Source organism: Heptranchias perlo, chromosome 5 (genome assembly GCF_035084215.1).
Source record: "Heptranchias perlo isolate sHepPer1 chromosome 5, sHepPer1.hap1, whole genome shotgun sequence".
In the NCBI taxonomy this organism is placed as follows: Eukaryota; Metazoa; Chordata; class Chondrichthyes; order Hexanchiformes; family Hexanchidae; genus Heptranchias; species Heptranchias perlo.
The window spans coordinates 68381966-68394425 of record NC_090329.1 but is presented as its reverse complement, the minus strand read 5'-3'; the positions used below and the strand labels follow the sequence as shown (position 1 = coordinate 68394425).

The 12460-nt window shown below is 43.8% G+C and overlaps 1 protein-coding gene across 2 annotated transcripts in view; it reads left to right on the top strand.

The window, feature by feature from the left end:
- Positions 1–10901: 10901 nt before the first annotated feature.
- l3mbtl3 (L3MBTL histone methyl-lysine binding protein 3) overlaps positions 10902–12460 on the top strand; it is a 181940-nt gene continuing 180381 nt past the window's right edge. For both annotated transcript variants that reach the window (XM_067984557.1, XM_067984556.1), the window contains exon 1: positions 10902–10928. The gene's annotated coding sequence lies outside the window, so the exon portion shown is untranslated. The remainder of the gene's footprint in view (positions 10929–12460) is intronic.

Sequence of the window (12460 nt, the reverse complement as noted above, 5' to 3'; positions counted from 1 at the left end):
AACATCAGGTGGGGTCGGACCCCAGGGGGGTTGGACATCGCAGGTTTCTCCATCAGGGGTTCTGCATCAATGGTCTCCCATTGATCGGGGGTCTCCATCGGGGGGGGGGTCTCCCATCAATTGTAGGGACTCCCATCAGGGAGGGGGTGGCCGATTGCGGGGTTCCAATTATGGCAGGTAAGCTTGTTGGGCTTCGATGAAACATTCCTGCTCCTCATAGCCCACAAGCGGTGCAATAAAGGAACTTACCTCATGGATCTGGCCCTTCTCGCCTCCTTTCAACTGGCGAGATTGAGAAGCCATGGGAAACCCATGCTTGTGAAATAAAATTAGTTTCCGCTTCAGAATCAACAAAAAGTTACCTACCTCAAGTATTTCAAGTAGGTAAATTGCCCCATTAATAAGCTGCCCGCCGGCATTAATTCGGAACACGACTTCCGCATTTTGGCTGCATGCACATCAAAACACGTCCTGTTAAACCCAGAAGTGGGCACGTTGGAGCCAGGTTGTAGTTGCGCTGGGAAAAGCTGACATTTTTATCTCCCCCCCACACTCAACCCACCAGCTCTTGGGGGTTAAAATGACCCCTCTGAAGTTAGATTGGTGGCACAGAACTTCTGCCTGTTTGAAGAATGTACTGCTGACCCAATTGTAGAAGTCCTCTATCTGCATCTCAGCAGAATAATGGATGGGCTTTCAGTACTTGTGTCACCTGCAGACCAATCTGCATCATACTCTCCCATCACCCTAAGGGTAGTTTGCATTTCCACCATGGATGTTCACAGGTTTGGGATGCCAGATTGGAAAGGGTTATGCCTTCTGGCTTCCAACGGATAGGGGCTGGAATACACACAAATAACTCAGAGGGCTACAATGATCTCATTGGTACTATTCAGTTTGCTTTCTTGCCACCAGTGGCACGACAGGAAGGTGCAAACACAATGTTACTCTCTCTCAGCATAGCAGCACATACTTGTCAGCTCCTTCAGATGCCTGCATATGTGATGGAAAGAAGGCTCGGCCAGGCTGCCATGGATTAATAAAAAAGAAGAAACCCGCAGCTAGACGATTTCAGGATGAAGCTGCCATAAGACAAGGCTATCCCAATGTGAAGGCATCATGCAGCTCAGGAATAACCACAAGGCACAGAATGTACTCTGGTTGGGGCACTTCAATGTCCATCACCAAGAGTGGCTCAGTAGCACCACTCCTGACCGAACTGGCCGAGTCCTGAAGGACATAGCTGCCAGACTGGGCCTGCAGCAGGTGATGAGAGAACCAACACGAGGGAAAAACCTACTTGACCTCGTCCTCACCAATCTACCTGTCGCAGATGCTTCTGTCCATGACAGTATTGGTAGGAGTGACCACCACACAGTCCTTGTGGAGACGAAGTCCCGTCTTCACACAAAGGGCACCGTCCATCATGTTGTGTGGCACTACAACCGTGCTAAATGGGGTAGATTAAGAACAGATCTAGCATCTCAAAACTGGGCATCCATGTGGCGCTGTGGGCCATCAGCAGCAGCAGAATTGTATTCCACCACAATCTGTGACCTCATGGCCCAGCATATCCTTCACTCTACCATTACCAACAAGCCAGGAGTTCAACCCTGGTTCAATGAGGAGTGTAGAAGAGCATGTCAGGAGCAGCATCAGGCGTATCTAAAAATGAGGTGAAGCTACAATATAGGACTACATGCATGCTGAACAGTGGAAGCAACATGCTATAGACAGAGCTAAGCGATTCCACAACCAACGGATCAGATCAAAGCTCTGCAATCCTGCCACATCCAGTCGTGAATGGTGGTGGACAATTAAATAACTAACGGGAGGAGGAGGTTCTGTAAACATCCCCATCCTCAATGATGGCAGAGCCCAGCACTTGAGTGCAAAAGACAAGGCTGAAGCGTTTGCAACAATCTTCAGCCAGAAGTGCCAAATGGATGAACCAACTCGGCCGTCTCCTGAGATCCCCACCATCACAGAAGCCAGTCTTCAGCCAATTCAATTCATTCCATGTGATATCAAGAAACGGCTGAGTGCACTGGACACAGCAAAGGCTATGGGCCCCGACAACAACCCAGCTATAGTGCTGAAGGCTTGTGCTCCAGAACTAGTCGTGTTTCTAGCCAAGCTGTTCCAGTACAGCTACGATACTGGCATGTACATGACAAAGTGGAAAATTGACCAAGTATGTCCTGTCCACAAAAAGCAGGACAAATCCAATCCGGCCAATTACCACCCCATCAGTCTACTCTCAAACATAAGCAAAGTGATGGAAGGTGTCGTCAAAAGTGCTATCAAACGACGCTTACTCACCAATAACCCGCTCACCGATGCTCAGTTTGGGTTCCACCAGGACCACTCGGCTCCAGACCTCGTTACAGCCTTGGTCCAAACATGAATAAAAGAGCTGAATTCCAGAGGTGAGGTGAGAGTGACTGCCCTTGACATCAAGGCAGCATTTGACCAAGTGTGGCATCAAGGAACCCTAGTAAAATTGAAATCAATGGGAATCAGGGGGAAACTCTCCAGTGGCTGGTGTCATACCGAGCACAAAGGAAGATGGTAATGGTTGTTGGAGGACAATCATCTCAGCCCCAGGACATTGCTGCAGGAGTTCCTCAGGGCAGTGTCCTTGGCCCAACCATCTTCAGCTATTTTTTTATTCGTTCATGGGATGTGGGCGTCGCTGGCGAGGCCGGCATTTATTGCCCATCCATAATTGCCCTTGACAAGGTGGTGGTGAGCCGGCTTCTTGAACTGCTGCAGTCCGGATGGTGAAAGTTCTCCCACAGTGCTGTTAGGAAGGGAGTTCCAGAATTTTGACCCAGCGACGATGAAGGAACGGCGATATATTTCCAAGTCGGGATAGTGTGTGGCTTGGAGGGGAATGTGCAGGTGGGTGTTGTTCCCATGTACCTGCTGCTCTTGTCCTTCTAGGTGGTAGAGGCCGCGGGTTTGGGAGGTGCTGTCAAAGAAGCCTTGGCGAGTTGCTGCAGTGCATCCTGTGTATGATACACACTGCAGCCACAGTGCGCTGGTGGTGAAGGGAGCGAATGTTTAGGGTGGTGGATGGGGTGCCAATCAAGTGGGCTGCTTTGTCCTGGATGATGTTGAGCTTCTTGAGTGTTGTTGGAGCTGCACTCATCCAGGCAAGTGGAGCGTATTCCATAACACCCCTGACTTGTGCCTTGTAGATGGTGGAAAAGCTCTGGGGAGTCAGGAGGTGAGTCACTTGCTGCAGAATACCCAGCCTCAGACCTGCTCTTGTAGCCACAGTATTTATATGGCTGGTCCAGTTAAGTTTCTGGTCAATGGTGACCCCCAGGATGTTGATGGTGGGGGGTTTGGCGATGGTAATGCCGTTGAATGTCAAGGGGAGGTGGTTAGACTCGCTCTTGTTGGAGATGGTCATTGCCTGGCATTTGTCTGGTGCGAATGTTACTTGCACTTATGAGCCCAAGCCTGGATGTTGTCCAGGTCTTGCTGCATGCGGGCACGGACTGCTTCACTATTTGAGGGGTTGCGAATGGAGCTGAACACTGTGCAATCATCAGCGAACATCCCCATTTCTGACCTGCTTCACCAATGACCTTCCCTCCATCATAAGGTCAGAAGTGGGGATGCTTACTGATGATTGCATAATGTTGAGTTCCATTCGTAATCAGATAATGAAGCAGACCATTCCTGCATGCAGCAAGACCCGGACAACATCTAGGCTTGGGTCTATAAGTGGCAAATAACATTCGCACCAGACAAGTACCAGGCAATGACCATCTCCAACAAGAGAGTGTCTAACCACCTCCCCTTGACATTCAACTGCATTACCATCGCTGAATCCCCCACCATCAACACCCTGCGGGTCACCATTGACCAGAAACTTCATTGGACAGGCCACATAAATACTGTGGCTACAAGAGCAGGTCAGAGGCTGGGTATTCTGCAGCGAGTGACTCACCTCCTGGCTGGCCAAAGACTTTCTACCATTTACAAAGCACAAGTCAGGAGTGTGATGGAATCCTCTCCACTTGCCTGGATGAGTGCAGCTCCAACAACACTCAAGAAGCTTGACACCATCCAGGACAAAATAGCCCTCTTGATTGGCACCCCATCCACCACCTTAAACATTAATTCCTTCCAACACCGGCGCACCGTGTCTGCAGTGTGTACCATCTACAAGATGCAATGCAGCAACTCACCAAGGCTTCTTCGACAGCACCTCCCAAACCCGCGACCTCTACCACGTAGAAAGACGAGGGCAGCAGGCGCATGGGAACACCACCACCTGCACCTTCCCCTCCAAGTTACACACATCCTGACTTCATTGTCACTGGGTCAAAATCCTGGAACTCCCTACGTAACAGCACTGTGGGAGAACCTTCACCACACGACTGCAGCAGTTCAAGAAGATGGCCCACCACCTTTTTCTCAAGGGCAATTAGGGATGGGCAATAAATGCTGGCCTTGGCAGCGATGCCCACATCCCATGAATGAGTAAAAAAATAACCTGTAGCATAAAAATTTAGAGTGTTGGGGACCTCCAAATCACTGACAATATGCTGCGTATGGTGGCAATGAGTAACAAATCAGGCATAACTCATTGATGGATTCCCTTGTGAAGTACAACCTCTGGAATCACTTTTCCTGGGTCAGCTGAATTTAGGATATTCCAGAGTATGATTAGCATCAGGTGGACATCATACGCATCATGTGGTGTCTGACCAGTTTAGCCATGATCTGTTCCTCTGTCTCATTTTCCTCCAAAAAGCACAGAGAATTGACAGCCTGCTGTGACACTTTAAATTCACTTTCAGCTTTTCCAGTGGCTGGCAAGACTGGATATCTGTTTTTTACAGGCATTAGTTATAAGTGTAAATGATGTAGTAACAATAGACAATGTGATGTATGCGGCCACTATATCATTATCACTTCATTTCATTATAGCCGCCCATAGTTAGGTATGCATTAAGCTTGTCCCCGCCCCATTTCCTGCCCCCACCTGCCCCATTTACTTTGCTACTGTGGCACTAAACAGGAAGAAAATTGAGCATACATGCACCTCATAGTGTTAGGGTGAATAAAATGAATAAATAAAATAAAATAATTTCATTTCCACTGTGTCATGAGGGTTCACTTGAACGGGGAAAAATATGGTAGCAGCAGAAGAATGGATTGGTATCCATTGCAGTGTGAAGGTCGGGTCGAGGGTAATGGTAAGGATAATGTGCTAGTCCACTTTACTGGGCACGTATGAGTGGAGACCTACTGATTATAGGAATAAAACACATGGAAAGTACTTTACATATAAAACACTCCTCTTCCCAGTCTTTTAAACTGTTGGATCTGATTATTTTTCAGGCCTGCAGTGATCCCTTTACATTGTGGCATTGCTTCTCTAATGTAACAGGTGCTTCAGTGAGTGCCTGGTAAGGAATGCCATATGTTAGTATTTTGTTACATGCTAATTGAGAGGCAAAGTGATACTGGTACTGACTTTTCTGGGCAAGGTGGGATATAGGTTTGGCCCAGATGCTGATTGCTGGACTCTCTATGGAGCAGCTTTTTAGATGACAGAAGATCTAGGATGACAGGTATCCATGAGACTGGAAATTAATAATGTAAGGGCCAGTTTTACAAACACACACTTTCAGTATGAAGCCCTGCCCATCAGGTGCACATATTGAGAAATTGTGGGCACGCTCTGCCCGACATTTAGATGGAAAAGAATAGGGAGTGAGCATGTAGTCGTAAAAGCAATCCTGTATTGTCTACGACTGGAAGATGTTTGAGTTATATTTTAGTATTGCATAGAAGATGTATTTTATATTGTTATTTTAATTGTACTTCTAATTATCAGCTTGACTCAGTTAGTAGCACTCTTATCTCTGAATCAGACAGTTGTGTGTTCAAGAGGGAGAGCGGGATTTACAGTAGACACAATTGGAAGAGTGAATTATATGCGTGGGAATGTATGGCTGAAGATGTTGCATAGATAAATGGAGCAACGTCCTGGAAAATTGTAAGCAAGGATGAGGATATTGAAATAAATGCGATTAGGGATGAGGGGATAGTGGAGGTTGATAAAGACCTAATGATAAGTGCAAGGAACTTAATGCTTAATGTGGGTTAGGATGCAGGTGGTGAAGTTCTGGATCAATTGGCGTTTATGAAGGGTGAAGAGTGGGAGGCCATCGAGAAGAGCATTGGAGAAGTCAAGACTGAAAGAGGGTTTCAGCGGCATTGGAGGTAAAGTGGGGATTGAGGTGGTGATGTTTTTGAGGTGAAGTAAGTAGTCTTGAAGATTAAATGGATGTGGATTATTTATGTAGATGAAATACAACAACAGCGCAAATAGGAAAAATAACTCATCTGTGACTTGTTGAAAAGGCTATGTCTATGCATTAACTAAAGAACTCATTAATTATAACCTGACAAACAAATCTCCCTCCATGTCTGGTATCTCTGTTGGAGGTGCTGCCTGCACATTTTCATCTTCCTCCTGTTGCATGGCTGCTGTTGCTTTTTTTGAGGTCCACTACTATACCTATAGCATGAAGCACATTATTAATATTCTGCCAACGTGTTCTGGGATGTACAGTAAGGCCCCCCTGAGCAGTCGAAGCATCAGAACGATCACTTCAAGACTCTAAAGCTCCATTCAATGATCTATCACCTATTCTACCTGTTTCAGAGTAATGTATAGATGCCATGAGCCATAGTTACAACAGATAAACATTGTCCCCTCGCAGTCAACTTTCCAACTTATTCTCACCTTGAAAGAGTTATAGCATGCTGTTTTGTCTTGAGTCATAGGAACTACCAGGGAAGGGTGCAAAATTTTGAGCTGATGGTTACAGAACATCTGAGTGTTCATGGAATGGAATCCATTTGTATTCAGATCTGTGGTGGGGCTCTGATATCCATATGGTAGTGTGTGCATTGCTCATGTGTGTAGTCTATTAGGCCTTGTACTCTGCAAAAGCGGCTGTGACTATCAACTTTAATACGTCCCTCCTGCTGCTTCTGATGATCCTGCTGAAATTGATAAAGGTGATGTTGGAAAAGGGCATTTGTGATCTCTATGATGTTGTAAGGGCAACGACTGGCTCACATCTACCATATCTTCTTTAAATGCTTGGAAGGAGCCAGAACATAAAAGTTCAATGTAATTGTCACGTTAATTGGCAATTGGCACTATTAAAGTGGTCCTATTGCTTGACTGTCTCTTTAGTTCTGGCTGCAGGAAGAAGTATGCTTTGGCCACTGTCCTCCCTGCCCAGACTTGGTCTTTTGCAGCAGTGCTTCTTGGCGAGACATAAATAACTACGGCAGGTTAACATACATGGCACAAAAGTACGGACGGGTCCTATGCCTTCTTCTATTATTCACTTGGTTCTTGGTTTGTCCTCTTCTGCTGTTCCTCATCTATAAGCAATATCAGATTGAGGCTTTCTGGAAAACTCATATTGTACACAAACAAATCTGTAGCAATTGCTTGGTCACTGCATTTCCTGTTTGTACCGTAAAGGCAACAGCTGCTCTACTAACCTCAACTTTCACTTGTCATGAAACAAGTAATAAATGGGATAATTCAAAGTTTGACAGATAAAACTGAGAGTTATTTACAGGGCCAAAATGGGACAAAGCAAAATACTGAGAGGCAGTCTTAATATGCTTCTAAAAGCTTGAAACAGTAGAGACCCAAAAAGACTTAGGGGTCTTGTATATAGATTATTAAATGTCATGGACAGGTACAGAAAATAATCAAAAAGGCTGATGGAATGCTGGCCTTTATATCTAGAGGACTAGAATACAAGGGGATAGAAGTTATGCTACAGCTATACAAAGCCCTGGTTAGACCACACCTGGAGTATTGTGTTCAGTTTTGGGCACCACACCTCAGTAAGGATATATTGGCCTTGGAGGGAGTGCAGCGTAGATTTACTAGAATGATACCTGGGCTTTCAGGGTTAAATTACAAGGAGAGATTTTTTTTATTCGTTCATGGGATGTGGGCGTCACTGGCGAGGCCGGCATTTATTGCCCATCCCTAATTGCCCTTGAGATGGTGGTGGTGAGGGTTGTATTCCCTGAAATTTAGAAGATCAGGGGTTGATTTGATTGAAGTTTTCAAGATATTAAGGGAAACTGATAGGGTAGATAAAGAGAAATTGTTTCCCCTGGTTGGGGAGTCTAGGACTAGGGGACATAGCCTAAAAATTAGAGCCAGGACTTTCAGGAGTGAAGTTAGGAAACACTTCTACATACAAAGTGTAGTAGAAGTTTGGAACTCTCTTCCGCAAATGGCAGTTAATGCTAGCTCAGTTGTTAATTTTAAATCTGAGATTGATAGATTTTTGTTAACCAAAGGTATTAAGGGATATGGGGCTAAGGCGGGTATATGGAGTTAGGTCATAGATCAGCCATGATCTCATTGATCGAGGGGCTAAATGGCCTACAGCTGTTCCTATGTTCCTATACATTTCATAGTCACTTAAGAAGCATATAGATAAGAAACAAGGATGTAATGGTAAAATGTTGTAACAATATGATACTCTAATAGTAACCTGAATATCCAGACAGGTATTAGGAACACCAAAAAATTGTTAACCTTTCTCCAAAGTGTACAACAAAACTGCTGGAATTGGGAATGAGCCTTTGGCTTAGTGCAGCATTCCCACCTCAAATCAGAAGGTGAAAGGTTAGAGCCCCACTACAGACAGCCCCAACAAAATGGAGACCAGAATATGGTTGGCATCCAGCAGGGTACTCATGTCCGGACGCAGTAATCACTGGCTTAGTGGTGGTCTTCCCACCTCGGAGTCAGATGGATTGGGTTCAGGCCGAGTCTAGACAGCCTGGCAACTGGAGAACGAAGCGCCGGCTCTGAATACTGGACTGACATCTAGCGGGGGTACTTGCACCTGATAGGCGCTGGTGGACCCTCCATCGTAAGGTTAGCTGGGCCTCTCTAGCTTTGATTGCAGCCCACCTTATAGAAGGTACTCTGAAGATAAAAACCATGAGGAAGGCAATGGGAAACCATCTTAGCTACTATTCCCTAGTAAGTGGCTCAAGACTCTTATGTGTGAAACTTGAGTAAGGGCCTGCCCTAGTGAAAAACACAAAGGATGGACTGCCAGAATTAATTGATCGGTTCAATTAACATCATCAATCCATCTATCATGGAAGCAGGGGTCCATAGTGAAATAGGTTTCATTTATTAAAGGGAAATTTTAAAAGATCTATTTGTACTTTATTATTGACAGAGTATGTTTTAATTAAGGTGATTTCAGCAAAAATCTCAGCTTTATCTGCCAAAATTGCTGAGATATTTCACCGATACTCGTCATTACAGTTGAATGAGTGTTGTTTTCATACTTTTATAGTTACATAAATATTTCTCCTGCCCACTTAGAATCATAGAATGGTTACAGCACAGAAGAAGGTTACTTGGCTCTTTGTAAGAGCAACCCAGTTAGTCCCATTCTCCGCTCTTCCCCCGTAGCTCTGCAAATTTTTTCTCTTCAAGTATTTATCCAATTCCTTTTTGAAAGTTACTATTGAATCCGCTTCCACCACCTTTTCAGGCAGCGTATTCCAGATCATAACTACTCGCTGCATTAAAAAGTTTTTCCTCATGTCGCCTTTGGTTCTTTTGCCAACACTGTAAATCTGTGTCCTCTGGTTCTCGACCCTTCCGTCAATGGGATCAGTTTCTCTTTATTTACTTTATCTAAACCCTTCATGATTTTGAACACTTCTATCAAAACTCCTCTCAACCTTCTCTACCCTAAGGAGAACAACCCCAGCTTCTCCAGTCTCTCCACGTAACTGAAGTCCCTCATCCCTGGAACCATTCTAGTAAATCTTTTCTGCACCCTCTCTAAGGCCTTCACATCCTTCCTAAAGTGCGGTGCCCAGAATTGGACACAATACCCCAGAGTGGCCAAACCAGTGTTTTATAAAGGTTCAACATAACTTCCTTGCTTTTGTACTCTATACCTCTATTTAAAGCCCAGAATCTTGTATGTTTTTTTAACCGCTTTCTCAACCTGTCCTGCCACCTTCAAAGATTTGTGCACATATACCCCGAAGTCTCTCTGTTCCTGCACCCCCTTTGCAATTGTACCATTTAGTTTATTTTGCGTCTCCTCATTCTTCCAGCCAAAACATATCACTTCACACTTCTCTGCATTCATCTGCCGTGTATCCGCCCATTCCACCAGCCTATCTATGTCCTCTTGAAGTCTATTACTATCCTCCTCACTGTTTACTACACTTCCAAGTTTTGTGTCATCTGCAAATTTTGAAATTGTGCCCTCTATACATAAGCCCAAGTCAATAATATATATCAAGAAAAGCAGTGGTCCTAGGTCCGACCCCTGGGGAACACCACTGTATACCTTCCACCAGTCTGAAAAACAACTGTTCACCACTACGCTCTAGCCTAAAGAAGGTTTGCAAAAAGCTCATGAAACCACTTCAGCCAGAGGAATAAAATACACTCAGCTACCAGAAACAAAAATTAGTCTTTCTGCAGTAATAGTAATTTAGACTAACACACCAGAAAAAAATGAGTCAGAGACATCATTGTCTTCAAATAACTAAGCATATTAATGTAAGTTCCTTTCTTCAAAAATACATTATATATCCTCAGGATAAACATCGTCCAGATTTTGATTTAGTATACATATTTTAATTACAACTACTTAATAGGCCGATAAAGTTTGATGTCAAAATGATACAGCAATAATATGCAAATTAGAAATAAACGAGATTGAAAGGCAGACATTCACAAGAAAGCCCACAGAAGGTGGCTGAGTCTCTAGCTTTTCTCTGCAGTTCCTTGCTAGCAGCTGTCCTGCGCGCGTGCGCATTGCCGACCTGGAAATTTGTCTGCTACTCGTGACAGAATTTGGGTAAGAAACGGTGCAATTTTTAATTAAAAAAAAACAAATTGGGACCAAATCTCTCAGACAACGAATTGTGTTTCTGGGTGTTCCCTCCACTTAGACTGGTGTTTAACTTCTCCCCCTTCTCTTTCTTCTTTCCTGGCGTTTATCCTAATTGCATTTGCTGTAACTTAAATAAAGTAGTTGCAGGGACTGTGTGTTGTGTGTGTTGTGTGTGTGCGAGAGGAGCAGAGTCCCCTCAGCAATTAGAGATAGATGATTAATAATGGGGGGGGGGGGTGAGAAAAAAAGGATAGAGGGGGAAAAAAAAACAATACAAATAGACGAGGAAACAAGAGTGCTTAAAATTGCCGGTAAATGATGAGTGATGATAGTTGGAGATGATTATTATAATGATTTTAAACATTGAACTCTTCAGTGGCACAGACCATTTTGTAGAACCCGAGCAAAGTGCGAGGGTTCCATTGGAATGGGAGCGAGATGCCGTTTGATACAATGTTTCTGGCGAGCTCCTGCTCTGCTCTCTTTAATTTCTCTTTTCTTTTTAAAAAAAGGGATGCAATAAATTCACGTTTAAATGCAACGTGTCTCCTTTTAGGCCTTTTCATGATTATAGACTCCGCCATTTTGAGAAACTGCCCAAATAAAATACAAGAAGTGTTTGAGGAAGAGAAATCTCAGGGTGGATTCTGCAAAAGAGAGAGTGAGGAAAAGAATAAATATAAAGAGTGAACGCTTTAAGAAATTGATGAGCTTATTTCAGGAAGTCCACGCGATTGTGATGCAAATGTAATTTATTTAATTCTCCAGTAAGGTTAATAGTTTTTTTTTAATGTAATTGTTACCCAGGGGGGCCTTATTGATAGTGTGAGGATTTAGTTATAGAATTATGATCTAAAACGGGTTTGAAATCCACGAACTTAAATTTCTGCCAAATGATGTTGAAGGCATCGGATCTGACCTTACAAGAGGAAAGTCCGACGACGGTATATTTAAAATTCCAGTTTCATTTATTTATTTGCTCAAACGGTTAAAGTAACGTTAGTTGTAACTCATACTTTGCACTAAATTGGTCCGAACGCTGATAACTGCAGTAGTCATGTAAATCAAATGTATTTTCTTTTGTATTTATTATTTGAAACTACTGTACATAGTTCAGTGAATTCTGGAAACTTTCAAGTACAAAACATGTTTTATAAAAGGTGATGCAGAGCGACCTCAAATGGTTTTTGTCTAGAGGTGCAGGAAAGGATACTGCACTTGGCTGTCAGGGCGAGGTGATTGTGTTTGAAGGTAAATATAGGAATTTAATTGTTCAAATTTAAAGGGGCTGTACGTTTTTTTGTATACATTTGCTTTTGTTCCTCATTAATATAGTGTTTTTAGTTTTTATCTATTGTTGAGTAGTGCGAGAACCAATTCCTTAATCAGGGCAGACTTGCCCGCCATTACTTTTTTTCACAGTTAAAGTGGTCTGTCTGATTGATATAAGAGTGAGTTTAATGCATCTATCTCTGATCCACTTGCTGCTTGGGAAG